The sequence below is a fragment of the Mytilus trossulus genome, chromosome 12 (assembly GCF_036588685.1).
Source record: "Mytilus trossulus isolate FHL-02 chromosome 12, PNRI_Mtr1.1.1.hap1, whole genome shotgun sequence".
NCBI classification, from domain to species: domain Eukaryota; kingdom Metazoa; phylum Mollusca; class Bivalvia; order Mytilida; family Mytilidae; genus Mytilus; species Mytilus trossulus.
The window spans coordinates 1,586,942-1,602,023 of NC_086384.1; the positions used below are offsets into that span (position 1 = coordinate 1,586,942).

A 15,082-nucleotide genomic window follows, 5' to 3' on the forward strand; every position below is an offset into this window, starting at 1 on the left:
AGTATGGTGACCTATTATTGCTTACATATATCTGGTGGATTGTTAGGTCTTACCTAGAAATGATCAGGGGAAATTTCAGACTTGAAACCCGTAGGTTTGCAATTAAGTCTAAGAGTTGATTCGGGCAGAGTTCTGATAAATATGTAGGAAGGAAATCCTTAAGTTATTAAAATTTATGAATGGCAAATAGAGATCAGTATTTAAACATGATAGATACCTTGTACTGTAAATTCAGAAATTATTAAGTGCATTTATTATTGTGATTTTGTCATTTTAGACTGAAATGCGATTTTAATAATTTACAATTTTGAGAAAAATCCTGTTAAATTCATATAAAATATTTCAAAATGCGAGTTTAAATTATTGCGTTTACAAATCAGTCGCATTTTTCACAATAATAAAAACCTCGCGATAATTTCTGAATTTACAGTATATAATTTGTCCTTGACTTTTTTAAAAACTTAAAAATTGTACAAATATATTGATCAACATTTATTGAATGGGGTATATTATTAGACTTTTTAAATAGAACGCAAATGACGTAATTAATATTTATTAAAGTTGTCTATGGACTACCGTACAACAAACATTGGTTTAGAATTTGAGTTATCTCCCATTAGATAGCATTTCTGTTATATCTTGAAATATTACTATAATTTGTAAAATGAATTAATTATGTTGATGTTTTAAAAATGTCAGTTATTGTTGTGTGTTTCTGTTAATACTCTACTAATGACCTTGAAATTAAAACAAAAAAAATAATCTTTTAAAAAATCTGTTTTATTAAATACTCAAAGTTTGACTATATATCTATTTGCTGTTGCCTCAGAACAATTGGTCCATTTATTGCTGTCTTTTATTATCTGGTTTCTGTCTTATTGCTATACAGCTTTTTTTAGCTCACCTTGCCCACTGGTCCAAGTGAGCTTTTCTCATCACTTGGTGTCCGTCGTCTTAACTTTTTACATTTTGAACTTCTTCTAGAGAACCTGAATGGAATGGAACCAAACATGGCATGAATGTTCCTTATGAGGTGCTGACCAAGTGCTGTTACTTTGTTGCTGAACCATCATCCAAGATGGTCGCCAGAGAGGGACTTAGTTTATCATAGGACCCTATTGAAAACACATACAAATGTCTTCTTTTAGAGAACCACTGAATGGAATGAAACCAAACACTGCATGAATGTTCCTTATGAAGCGCTGACCAAGTGTTGTTACTTTTAAGCCAATCTATCATCCAAGATGGCTGCCAGTAGGGGACTTTGTTTTAACAATTTATGACCCTAAGGGAAATACATACAAATGTCTTCTTTTAGAGAACCACTGCATGAATGTTCCTTATGAGGTGCTGACCAAGTGTTGTTACTTTGTGGCCGATCCATCATCCAATATGGCTGCCAGCAAGGGACTTAGTTTAACAAAGGACCGCCAACGAAATACGGGAAACCATTTGTTTACAAACATCTAAATGAATTTTCGTGTAGTAAAGCCAAAATTCCTCCTGCGTGCATGATATAAGAATGGTGGTACTCTCAATTAATAAAACAAATATATGAACTCTTTTAAGCTCAGCTGTCAGTTCATAAGAAAACTATACATAATCTTAATACGAAGGTATGTCAATCCTTTAACTAAGAGATTAGAATAGCTGGATTAGAATAAAACAAATTAAAATAGTTGGATTAAAATAAAACAAATTAAAAAATTGCAAACAATAGATACTTTAATTTTTGCATTGAGATTTGATTAAATTTTAATTTGTTATGAACCTATGTGGTTTTCCTAATCCTGTTGTGGTGTGTTAAATTAATTAAGTGGTTTTATGGGTATGTTCCTAATCTAAAAAAGTGAAATAATTTGATTTTATAAGATGTCCTTCAAACATTCTCTCAGAGATCTCAAGTGCCTTGTCAGGTAAGTTCAGTGTTCAGGGGCGGATCCAGCTATTTAAAAAAGGAGGGGTTCCCAACCCAGAGTAAGGGGGGTCCAACTTTATGCTCCCATTCAAATGCATTGATTGTCCTAAAAAGGGGGGTTCCAACCCCTCCACCCTGGATCCCCTCTGGTGTTGTTATCTAAGGTAGTCAATATTGCAAATTAGAAGTAATTCAAAATTAGTTGCAAATCCCAGAATGTGTGAAAGGTGGGCCCACCAAGGCAACATTAAAGGTATATTTAGGGGGGACAGTGTGACTTGGCCCTTTCCCTTATGGAGCTACTTTTATGATTAAGTCAGACTTTTTACCTATTCGTCTTCAAATTATGTCCTGAACATTCATGCAGTTGTTTTTATGCCCCACCTACAATAGTAGAGGGACATTATGTTTTCTGATCTGTGGCTCCTTTCGTTTGTCTGTGCGTCCGTTCGTCTGTACGTACGTTCTTTCAGGTTAAAGTTTTTGGTCAAGGTAGTTTTTGATGAAGCTGAAGTCCAATCAACTTGAAACTTAGTACATATGTTCCCTATAGTATAATCTTTCTAATTTTTATGCCAAATTAGATTATTACCAAATTTCACGGTCCATGGAACATGCAAAAGGATAGTGCGAGTGGGGCATCTGTGTACTTTGGACACATTTTTGTTCATTTGTCATTTCAGGACCTTTTATGTTTGACTATGCTTTATAGGTTAAATTTGATCATTGTTGAAGGCCATGTGACGACCTGATGACATGTAGTAGTTAATTTCTGTATCTTTGGTCTCTTGAGAAGAGTGGTCACATAAACAATTAAACCACATCTTCTTTCTTTTATATGAAAAAATTTGACAGTCTCTTAGTTAAAAGTTCAATTGAAAACCATAAGTAGGTAAAGGAGTGGCTAATGATAAAAAGTGAAAAATAAACCTATTAATGAATAAAACAATTGACTGCTGAAGATTCCTGGTTTCATTGGCACAACAGCTTGAAAGGCTATTTTGATTTTGTGTCATGATGCCTTCCTGTGACTTTCAAGTCCTCATTTTCGGACTGTTAAAGTAGTTTCATCTAGGAGATTCCTTAAGAAAGAATTTTTTTTTTTTTAGAATACTGTTAAATATTGTATGTTAGCAAAAAGTTCCTTGCTATATTATTAAAAGTATTAATATATTTTTTTTAATCAATGAAGTCTTCATAGGCGGATCCAAGGGATGCTATGAGGGGCCCAGGACACACACACTCCCTTTTCGTGGAAAAAAATTGGTTGATTTTATAGGGAATCACTAAAGCATGACTGAAGAGGCCCCCCCCCCTTAGGTCAGTCAGCCGGTCCCCCTTAGGAAAAGTTCTGGATCCGCCACTGTTCTTGACAAATGATCTAATTATAGATATTTTATATCTGATATCCTGTGTACAAAGAGAACATAATTTACAGACTCTTATTAATCGGTGGGAGTCAGATGGACATATGGATGAGATGGACCAAGCAATTAGTCATCTCAATTAGTTAAAGATGAAAAAATCATCTACCAATTATAGATAGACAACAGCTGATGGCCATTATAGTTTATCATGCCTGTGGTTATGATACTTAATTAAGTTGTTACAAGTTGGTGCCAAAGTAAGGTCAACTATAATGCCTCAAACATCTTCATTTATTATAGAATTAGATAGTAGTGGTTATAAGTGTTAACTAAAAATTGGACAGAGAGAGAGAGAAATGCCCTCATATTTGTTATAAGTAACCCTGACAGCCTTTGTCCCTCTATAAAGAATTAAGTTTTTTTTTTTATTTCAGAGGATTAGGGTCTGGAATGGTATCAAGATTTGACTCCAAAATCAAATTCTTTACCCCCCTTTTCACCACACTAAGGAGATTTTTAGAACCCCACCAACCACCCTTTTCCCTAAATTAGGGAAATGTTTTATAGAGATAAACAACACAAATCTAACACCAAAATCAAATTTCTAAGCACAATTTGATGTTAGTGCTAAGATCTTCATTAGGTCTGTCTTCTATAAATAAGTCAGCTCTACCTTAATTAGGAATGTAGACTGCCAATTTTTGTAATATGTAAAGGGTAAATTAAAGGTTACGTAAACAACTTACAATATTCAGCTTTTTCAAACTTTATTTCTAAAAACAATTTATCATTGAAAACGAAACCCAAATAAAAAATAAATGAGTACTTTATAAGCTATACATAAAGAACAAATATTAACCATTGGTTGATCTGATTTATACATATAAAAAAGAAGATGTGGTATAATTACCAATGAGACAACTGTCCACAAGAGACCAAAATGACACAAACTATAGGTCACTGTACAGTCTTCAACAATGAGCAAAGCCCATACAGCATAGTCAGCTATAAAAGGCCCTTAGAAGACAATATAAAACAATTCAAACAAGAAAACTTACAGCCTTATTTATATAAAAAATGAATAAGAAATATGTTGTCCTGTAAGATCTCTGTTCATGGTTAGGGAAGGGTTGTCAGCTGCTTACAGGTTTAGATCTGGTACATTCTGTATGTGTCTGTTCCATACTGTCTGTATCTGTCCCAAATCTAGGGACAGTATTTTAGTGATTGTTATTTGTTGCTGTATATCATTATTGTATTTTAATAATTGTTTCTTACATTAATCCAGTTGTTAGTTCTCGTTTGAATTCTTATACCTTAACCATTTTGAAGTATTATAATAGCGGTGTATGCTGTATGGGTTTTGCTAATGTTGAAGGCTGTAAGCTGACATATAGTTGTTATAATTTCTATGTCATTTGGTCTCTGGTGGAAAGTTGTCTCATTGGCAATCATACCACATTGTGACCTTTTGTTTCTAAGTGTCCTTGACCTTTGATATCTGGTGGATAGTCCTGAGGGATAGTCACATTTGCAATCAAACCACATCTCCTAATTTTACTATGAGTTAAAAAGCATCAGACAACAAATAATGGATTGGATTTGTCTTAAAAACAAGAGAGCATATTGCATGATACTAAGTAGATTCTTTGATTATTGACAAGAAAATGTAATAATTGTGGTTTTTCCTTAATAATCTCTGATAATGTTTGTATATCAATATAAGCTTAATGGAATGATGGGACGTATTTGGGAATAAGATGTCTAAGGGAATAATAAATTAATGTTGGAGTGATAATGTTTTGTTTATCCTTCAAGATGCTTTGCATTTGTAAGTTGGTAAAAAGTTTAATTTTTTTTAAGAACCTTCATTGATCTTAACTTAATTCTGGTTCTCCACATCTGAGGTTCTTAGTGGGTGAAATTGGTGAAATTTCTTGTGAAAGATATAATTTGTGACATTACTTTTGGTGGCAGGAGTCAGAACATTATACCACATTGTTTTCTTGCAAATATGATCTGCTTTGCAGATGACTTACACAGACCTACATTTTAAACTTGCTTCGTTTCTAGGAAAGACTAATTTACTTCAATCTTTGGATTTGATGGTATTTCAGAGTCATTACAATTTGATATAGAAAAGAAGTTAGTCAAAAATAGTAAATTTTGAGTTCTTTGTTAATTTCTCAAGATTGAATGCAATTAAATTAAAGGAAACCATTTATTGCAAATAAGAAAATCTGCTGGTCCTTAGCCGTAGGATGACTTATCATTGCTGAAATCCCTTTTATTTTGACTGTGGGATAAACCTTGGAATAGGAGATTCATTCCCTTTATAGCTTGTTGTTCGATGTGAGCTCAGGCTCCGAGTTGAAGACCTTACATTGACCTATAATGGTTTACTTTTTTAAATTGTGACTAGGATAGCTGAGAGTTGTCTCATTGGCATTCATACCACATCTTCTTATATCTATATGGATTTCAACAATCTTATATCTCAATTTATATTTGATATTGCCCATCTAATCTGAGACTACTATACCACATGTTATAGTAGTCTCAGATCTAATTAACACTGCACTTTTAATTCTCCCTTATAAGAAACTTATAAAGCCAATGCAGCTAAGATGTAAAGCTTACATGACTTTTATCATCTACATGAAAATTGTTATTTCTTAAGGGCCATGTATACATGACTGCCGTCATTACACCAACAGAACTGTGAGTTACTGCTTTCATATACATAAATATAATTGGCATATATTCTTTAAATTTTTGTTAAAAATCCAACAGCTGAAATCAAACTGATTTAATTGATGAATTCACCTTTTAAACTACTCATGTTAAGTACAAAATATTTATCTGTCTATTGATGCTTCTCTTCCAGAAATAATTTAGATGGCACAAAAAATGGTAAAAATCCTGAAAGAACCCTATTAAAGAATTACAAAGTCCTTGATAAAAGTGTGTCTTCCTTCAGTAGTTCAGTGGTGTATCTTTACATCAAAGTGGCTTCTTAATTGCTATAATGTGCATAACTGATATATAACCCTGCAAATTTATAAACATCAAAGTTTAGTCTGTTTCTGGCAGATTGTAAAGTAAGACTTGATCTGAGATGGAATTTAGAAAAAAATTGATGAGAAACAAGGCTTATTCTTAGGAATATCTTTATGCAAGGTAAGATGATTTAGTAACGAGAATAAAATTGAGAATGGAAATGGGGAATGTGTCAAAGAGACAACAACCCGACCAAATAAAAAAACAACAGCAGAAGGTCTCCAACAGGTCATAAATTGTTCTAAATTTTTTTTTAAAAGTACATAATTATCAGGTAATGTAAATTCAGAAATTATTGTGTACATTTATTATTGCGATTTTATCATTTTAGACTTAATTAAATGCGATTTAAATTTTTACGATTTTGAGAAATCCTGGTTAAATCAAATAAAATATTTCAAGATGCGAGTTTAAATTATTGCATTTACAACTCTGTCACAAACTTTCGTAATAATTGCTGAATTTACAGTCACTGGGATAATGGTTGCTCAGTGAAATTTTGATAATTGCTTAGTATCTGTTGCATATTTAGGATAACTCCATTCAATGGGTCTGGAAATATTAGGCAATATAGGAAAGGTGTACTGACATAAGTGGTCTCTAAACACATGAGCTCCAAATGGAGCTTTCGTTAGTAGAAGCCATATTAACTATGTGTAACAGTGAGGAAAATGTAAAAGAATAAAAATATTGTATATATACCAATACACATAATTAACAGCGCCTGGGTCAGGAAATATTATTTCGATGGAAAATTGAAATTACGTTACTGCTCATCTTTGAGGGACTGTGAAACCTACAATGCAAAAAGACAAATTAGTTTGAAGATGATCTAAAAGTCAATGTGTTTTGTTTTAAATTATTAATTTTGCATTTGCCAAATTATAGCGCTGCATGTTATAGTATTTACTGTAGAAAATCATTGTCATTAGCAAATTAAGTGATTAACCCACAACTCTAGTACACATGTAGGAGTTTTATGAATATAAAAGGCATCATTAAACAATTATAATCTAAATTATTCATAAGCAAAAAATATTGTATATAATCTTTGAATGTCAAGTTAGTTATTAAATGTCTAAAAATAGACCAGGAAATATAGAAAATTAAACAATTTTCAAATTATTGTTATAAGGTGCTATAGAAGTTTTGTGTATTGCATATTGGTGGTCATTAGTGAGCGTACTGTTTAACCCTGAGCGTACTGTTTAACCCCGCCACATTCAATATGTATGTGCATGCCTGTCCCACTTAGTCAGGAGCCTGTTATTCAGTGATTGTTGTTACATTTGATGTATTAAATATTTGTTTTTTCGTTTATTTTTTGTACATAAATTTAGGCCTTTTATTTTCTCGTTTGAATTGTTTTACATTTGTCATTTTGGGGCCTTAATAAATTATAGCTGAATTTGTGGTATGGGCTTTACTCATTGTTGTTTAAAGGCATATAGTTGAATGACCTATAGTTGTTAATGTCTGTGTCATTTGGTTACTTGTGGAGAGTTGTCTCATTGGCAATCATACCACATCTTCTTCTTTATATTAGATTGAATTAATGAATGTTTGTCTAGCATTGGTTTGAGCACAATTGTATAATTTTATAAACTGCAATAGTTAAAAGAAGAAAATTTGAATACAGTATGAAAATTTTTTTTTTTTTTTTTTTAAATCATTTAAATTTAAAACTATGCATGTAAAATTCTGTAATGGACAACATTATACTATGAATATAGAAATATATCAACAACACCTTTCAACATTTGTTTATACTGCTAGTAAAAATCAATTTCCTAAGAAATGCTGTTATCAAAACTTGATGTGGTTCTTAAGTGTTTCTCCTTTTTTATATAGATAAGACCATAGGTTTTAATGTTTGAATGGTTTTACAGTAGTCTTTTTTGGGGCCCTTTAGAGCTTGCTGTTTAGTGTGAGCCAAGGCACTGTGTCGTACTTTGACTTTTCATGGTTTTTCTTTTAAAAATTGAGACTTGGATGAAAATTGTCTCATTGACACTCATACCACATCTTCTTATATCTATAGATTGCAACAATCTATTTTTAGACAAACCAAAACTGATAATGACGGAAACAGATCTATATTGAATCTTATAAAATTGATTCTTGATGAAAATAACATGACTTAAGATCTGAAGATATCCCTCTTATCCTGAAGATGTTTATAACAATCCCACGTGATGGCCTTGGAATGGACAATTTGAAATAAACAATTTCCAACCTCGGCATCAGAAAAGGGATTCTGATGAAAATAACATGACTAAAGATATCCCTCTCATCCTGAAGATGTTTATAACAATCCCACATAATGGCATTGGAATGGACAATTTAATATAAACAATTTCCAATATTGGCATTGGAACAGATGTTATTTGTATTTATAAATGATTTTGTTTAAGGGGTTATCCAAATTGTCAACCATTTTCCAAAGTGACAAAAAAACATACTGTTTTTCAGACCAAGACGACTCTCCCTCAAAAAAGGGGGCTCCCCCCCCCCCTTTTTGTGTGAAAAATTTGGTTGATTATATAGGGAATCACTGAAGCATGACTGGAGCCCCCTCCCCTTTATGAAAATTTTGGATCTGCCACTGAAAGTATATATAACCCTTAAATACTTTATACTTTTTCACGTCAAAGAAAAGGAGTAGTTTTCTGATGAAAATACCCACAGCCACAATTAGTTTCTATTGCCGTTTTGATTAAGACATTAGTATTTTTATGTAGGTAGTTTAATTGTAAAGTCTTTCAGAGGATAAGAAAATATAATAAGATAGGGAGGTCAACATTAAAGTGTAAATGTTTTGAAATTGAAGATGACAAAAACTTTACAGAGAACTTTAATCATGAAGATAAATAAGGATTGGTTATATATAATGAAACTGTAATTAACAAGAAGAGAGATGTCTCTTAATCCTTGGATTCATGTATTATTATTTATTACTGTGTCAGTTTTTGAAAAACCTTTAAGATATAAATTTAGTTCTGAAAATCTATGGTAATTATTAGCTGACTTCAGTGCATCCAAATTAATGGGCTGGCATAATTTAGCTTTCACAATGAGGAACTTTATTACAAATGTATTCCACAATTGAAAATGATGTAAAAACATTCAAATTTAACTTAAAACTCATTTTTTTTAATCAAGTTTTTTTGTCTTGTTTAGAAAAGAACAAAAAGATTAAAATATATCGATACATTAAAACATGTAACGATTGCAACTTAATTCACCACATTGTGGCCATCATAATCCATAACAAGCAGCTAATTAATTAATTAGTTGTTAGAATGGTAAATTAAAATAGAATATATGGCTTGGCTCTCACAGTTTTAACACTTTGTGAACAAATTTATTTGAATTTGTGTCTCACCCTCTGTCTTGATTGGACAAAATCACTGATTTTGGGCACTGATGTCAGCACTCAGTGTCCTGCATGGCATCAATATAAAAAAGAAGATGTGGTATGATTGCCAATGAGACAACAATCCACAAAAGACCAAAATGACACAAACATTAACAACTATAGGTCACCGTACGGCCTTCAACAATGAGCAAAGCCCATACCGCATAGTCAGCTATAAAAGGCCCCGATAAGACAATGTAAAACAATTCAAACGAGAAAAATAACGGCCTTTAATAAAAAAAATTAAAAATGAATCAATATTTATTTCAAATTTGTGATTAAGTCAATTTAAGGGGTTTCCCACCAATAATAGATCAATTATATTTGGGGAATTTATTAATAAAATATCAAAAAAAAAATTGAACTCAAAAGTACCCAAAAAACATATAGAGAGCAACTTATTGCAGTCCAAAGATGTTGTTTCAAAGGTGTGATTAAACTAGTGTGCACAAAATATGTTTTGAATTCAGCCTTCATTTTTATCCTTAGTCTATGAGAGAACATTTACTGCTGGCCTGAACAGTTTCATATAATAGTAATAGGAAGATGTGGTGTGAGTGCCAATGAGACAACTCTCCATCCAAATATCAATTTAAAAAGTAAACCATTATAGGTTAAAGTACGGCCTTCAACACGGAGCCTTGGCTCACACGGAACAACAAGCTATAAAGGTTCACCACCTGAAAGTATGCTGAAAGCTTAATTACATTTCACTTGCTTTGATATAATAATCATCATAATAATATTCTAATTAAGGGGATAATAATTCTGCTTCTATTAGTTGCAGTAAACATTAGTGCTAATTTAGTGATGGTTTCAAATCTGTGTCGTTTAATTGATTTGTATGTAGGTGTAATGAACAGTAGACGCATCCACAACACATCCCGATCGTGTCTCCAAGTTTATCAATATTGCGTTAGTATTCAGATTGCTCTCAGTTCTACTCTGGTCGGTAAGAAAAATTTTGATTAAATATTCTATATTGAATATAACATTTTGATTTTAATAATTTGTCTGAAAATGTTTCCTAAGTTTTCAATGGTAAATTTTATGATCCACATTTGGTTTGAACTTGAGACATTCAATTTGTGATTTTAAGTTTGATATTTTTTCTGAAATTATTTTCATGATTTGTTTTTTAAACAACCATTTCAATTTTTAAATCTATCAAATATTTAACAAGTATTTAAATTACATCTAGACTATGATATTTTTCATGTGTATAAAACTCTCTGCTGTCATTGGTGTACTATCTAATGTGATTTTCAAGAATAGTTGATAGTGTCTGTCCAGATCTCGAGGTCCAGATGCATATATGTGTCTAACTCATATCTAAAAATGTTTGAAATTTTAAACAATAGGTTTGAAATGTATTAAAATCTTGCATTTACAAATATCGTAGCAGAGCATTGATAGTTTGATTGAAAAAAATGATCAAACTGGAACTTACTTTTCAGTCAGATTGTTGAATGATCATTAAACAGGCTATTATTTGAATTTGGAATTATTTTTAATTATGGAATTTGCTTGATTTCTTGTTTTTGAAATATTTAATAAATTCTATGTTTATTCTGTACTGAAATGTTCTGTACTGTGCACAATACTTTCTATTATAAAGAAAATAGTATTTTTTCAATAGAATGTACTGTGCAGCGCACAACACTAACCAAAACACATTGGATGGAAAGTGTTATTAACCGCTCAAAAGATCATAATACCAAATAAACATAGAATTTATTAAAAAAATTTAAACACAAGAAATTAAGCAATTCCATAATTAAAAATAATTCCGAGTTCAAATGATAGCCTGTTATATTTTATATATTTACAAGATGAAGGACAGCAATAAAAGTGCTGTGATTTTAGATGAACAAGTTATTTGTACAGACATTCACCCTTTATGTTTTTAATCATTTGAAAGGTCATAACCATTATTATATATTGATACCACCTACTTCATAAAAAACCTTGACTGGAGTTAATCTGTTGTAAACTGATGGTATAATAAGATAATTTATGGCTGAATGTCCCTATGATCACGAAATAACAAGCCAATGTAAAATATCAGCCATTAATTGGATGTTGTTTATAATGTACTGTTGGAATTCATGACTAAAGGTTACTGGCCGATCTTAGTAGCTGTTTTCATCATTAAATTTTCTCCATTTAGCAGAGATTAAGAATTAATATTTTATAAAGCAGTATGTTTTGGCTTGAGAAAGATGTTGTAATAAAGATTAATGTACTATGGTCACATTCTTGTTTGTTACATATTATAAAGCTTAAATTATAATTTGTTATTCAGTCTTCATGGTCTTGATCTTTATAATTTTGTTAAAATGTACGCATGAGTGATTTTCTGATATACAGTGAGGTTCCTATTTGGCTTAAAAATGAATTTTTATTTTACACAAGGTAAGACAACCTCAAGACTCTTACAATAAGGGGTCTGGCAGGTTTTTGTTGTTACCTTCCTGTCTTTCTACATCTTTGTTTTGTTGTTGTTACCTTGCTGTCACCTCTACATTTCTTTTGGTTCTTGTTGTTACCTTGCTGTCACCTCTACATTTCTTTTGGTTCTTGTTGTTACCTTGCTGTCACCTCTATATTTCTTTTGGTTCTTGTTGTTACCTTGCTGTCACCTCTACATTTCTTTTGGTTCTTGTTGTTACCTTGCTGTCACCTCTACATTTCTTTTGGTTCTTGTTGTTACCTTGCTGTCACCTCTACATTTCTTTTGGTTCTTGTTGTTAGCTTACTGTCTCATTTTTATTATATTTTAAAATATTTGCATATAATGATATGTGTCTGAGATGCCTCTTGTGTTGCAAAGAGAGTCTGATGCAATTTAGATTTAAGGGGATACATTTTAAACACCTAAGGGAGTTAACTCTTTATAAATCAGCTGATTGTTTTAATCAAATACTAAAAGTAAAGAGAAATCATCAAAATAAGTGTTTGTCGCTATGCTATATAAACAATGAAATTAATTCTGTAAATTGTATGGTTCAAATTTTTTAACATTTTATATTTTATTATTTTTTGTCAATATTTCAAAAAGAATATTTTGTCAATTTTGTTTGAAAATCAAATGAACTTTAACTATCTTTAAGTCAAAGTGTTTCGGTACTACCTTAAGTAACTTTGTTTTAGTATTCATTGCTGATAACATAACCAATTAGACATTATAACATCATTCAAATATGACCTTGACCTTGAGATCCTGATTATATAACTTTCTGAGTAGTAAGTGTCAAGGTCATTCATCTTTATTATAAGCTCTTTATATACCAGTGATAGGTTCAATAGAATTGTCAGTTATATCTTAAAATCAGTAGCACTTCTTGTCAGATTGATCCTAACATAGATTATACTGACTTTTAAGTGATCTTTCTTGGAAGATGTCTTTACATCACAGTTTATGACCATAGAAAATGTCTAGATCGATATACAGTAACTGGACTCCTGGATATTTATTCTGTAGAAAAGAGCTATTAATTGAATGACTGACAGACGGAAGATGGGGTCACCTTGTTACTGACCGAAAGTGCACCCTTGTCCTTAATTGATAGATCGTACTGGGGGACTTTGGCTCATAGAAAGATTTCTATTATTTTTAATTGATAAATCCATGCTAGGATCTTTAGGCTCATTGGAAAGTGTTCCTAAGAATTGTACCTAATTGATAGACTAACAGACCAATGCTGGGGGTCCTTTGACTCATGAAAAGTGCAGACCCTTGTCTTTATCTGATAAGACTTGAAATATGCTGAAGTTTTTTTATTCCTGGAAAGTGCTCCCTTATCTTTTATTGATTGACTGCCATACCTAATTCTTGGAGCCTTAAAAGACTCACAAAAAGAGTTCCTTTAAAATAATGGGATACCACATGGCAATATTTAAATGGTAAAGATGTTTATAAAGCCTGTGCAAATAGATATGAACAATGTAAACTCATTGACTCTTTGAATTAAAAAAAATCTTCTGAAAGGATATCAAAATGAAGAGTTATAGAGATGTATACAGTATAATGTTTTGTTGTATTTTATAATATGTAAGTGTCAAATCTGTTTCAAGTCTCTAATTTGTGTCATTTCCTCAGTTCACTTGAAGTTGATATTGAGACTCCGCGACATAGTTTTAACTCTTATATAAGTAAAGGGTAGCACCTCTATCTGGGGTTGAAGTCATCAAACTCATGCTTGAAACATGAAATCCAACTTTTTGATTGGTTGATTTTGGAGTACGTCAGTACAAAAACCGACTCTAAGTTTTATGACCGCAAGGCCTGGACATGTCAGCACATCTATTTCAGCATGCCAGCCTTATCATCTTTAAAAGTTCAAAATTGTTTTCAAGAGATGACAAAAAAGTTAAATCTTACTGTATTATCCAGACTTAACTAATCGATCAGATCAGTGATCGAACACTAATCGATCATATTTGATCAGTAATCGATTGATGACTTGAAGTCATCGATCAGTAATCGATCAAACTCTCTGAATGTTTGATCGATTAGTGATCGATTATATTACTGATGGATTAGTGATTGATTAATGACAGATTAGTGATTTTATTATTATCGAGAAAACAATACTATTCCAGAAATTAAAGAACCTTAGTGAGCACGCTCACATACCCCACGTCCCCACATTGTCATTGGAAAAATTAAATAAGTGTAAGAAAAAGAAAAAAAACTAAGAAAAAATAATTATTATAGATATTCTTTTGAGGGTGGAAATACTTTGACATTGATTGTTAAATCTATTATACCTTAAAATTTAGTCGCTGTGTGTCACAATGACAATCAGGTAGATTCCAATAGCATAGTCACGGTGTGTCACAGTGACAATCAGGTAGATTTCAATAGCATAGTCACGGTGTGTCACAGTGACAATCAGGTAGATTTCAATAGCATAGTCACGGTGTGTCACAGTGACAATCAGGTAGATTTCAATAGCATACAATGTGTTGTCTTTTACAGTTGTAGGTTTTTAAAGTGGATAAATACGGGTTTACTCTGAGCCAGGAAAATACCACTCGTGAAACAATATAATCACAGTTACACACTATTACATTGTGAAATTTATTAAGTTGAGATTTCCTATTTGTTAAATATAGCAAAATAATAACAAAAAAATCTCAGTATTGTTTGTAAAATTCATAATAATGAACTATAAAAATATTATCATTTTATAAAAAAAAGTATGTTTTCCCGTCTTACTAGTATACATGAGAATTGCACTGTATATTGAACTGGTCCCTAAATAGTAATTTTTACCAAAATCATCGCTCATAATACAAACAAAAATCTAAATT

At 31.6% G+C, this 15,082-nt stretch overlaps 1 protein-coding gene across 9 annotated transcripts in view; it reads left to right on the forward strand.

The window, feature by feature from the left end:
* Positions 1-15,082, forward strand: part of LOC134692957 (rap1 GTPase-activating protein 1-like) — a 252,361-nt gene that overhangs the window by 179,927 nt on the left and 57,352 nt on the right. The gene's annotated exons all lie outside the window — the stretch shown is intronic.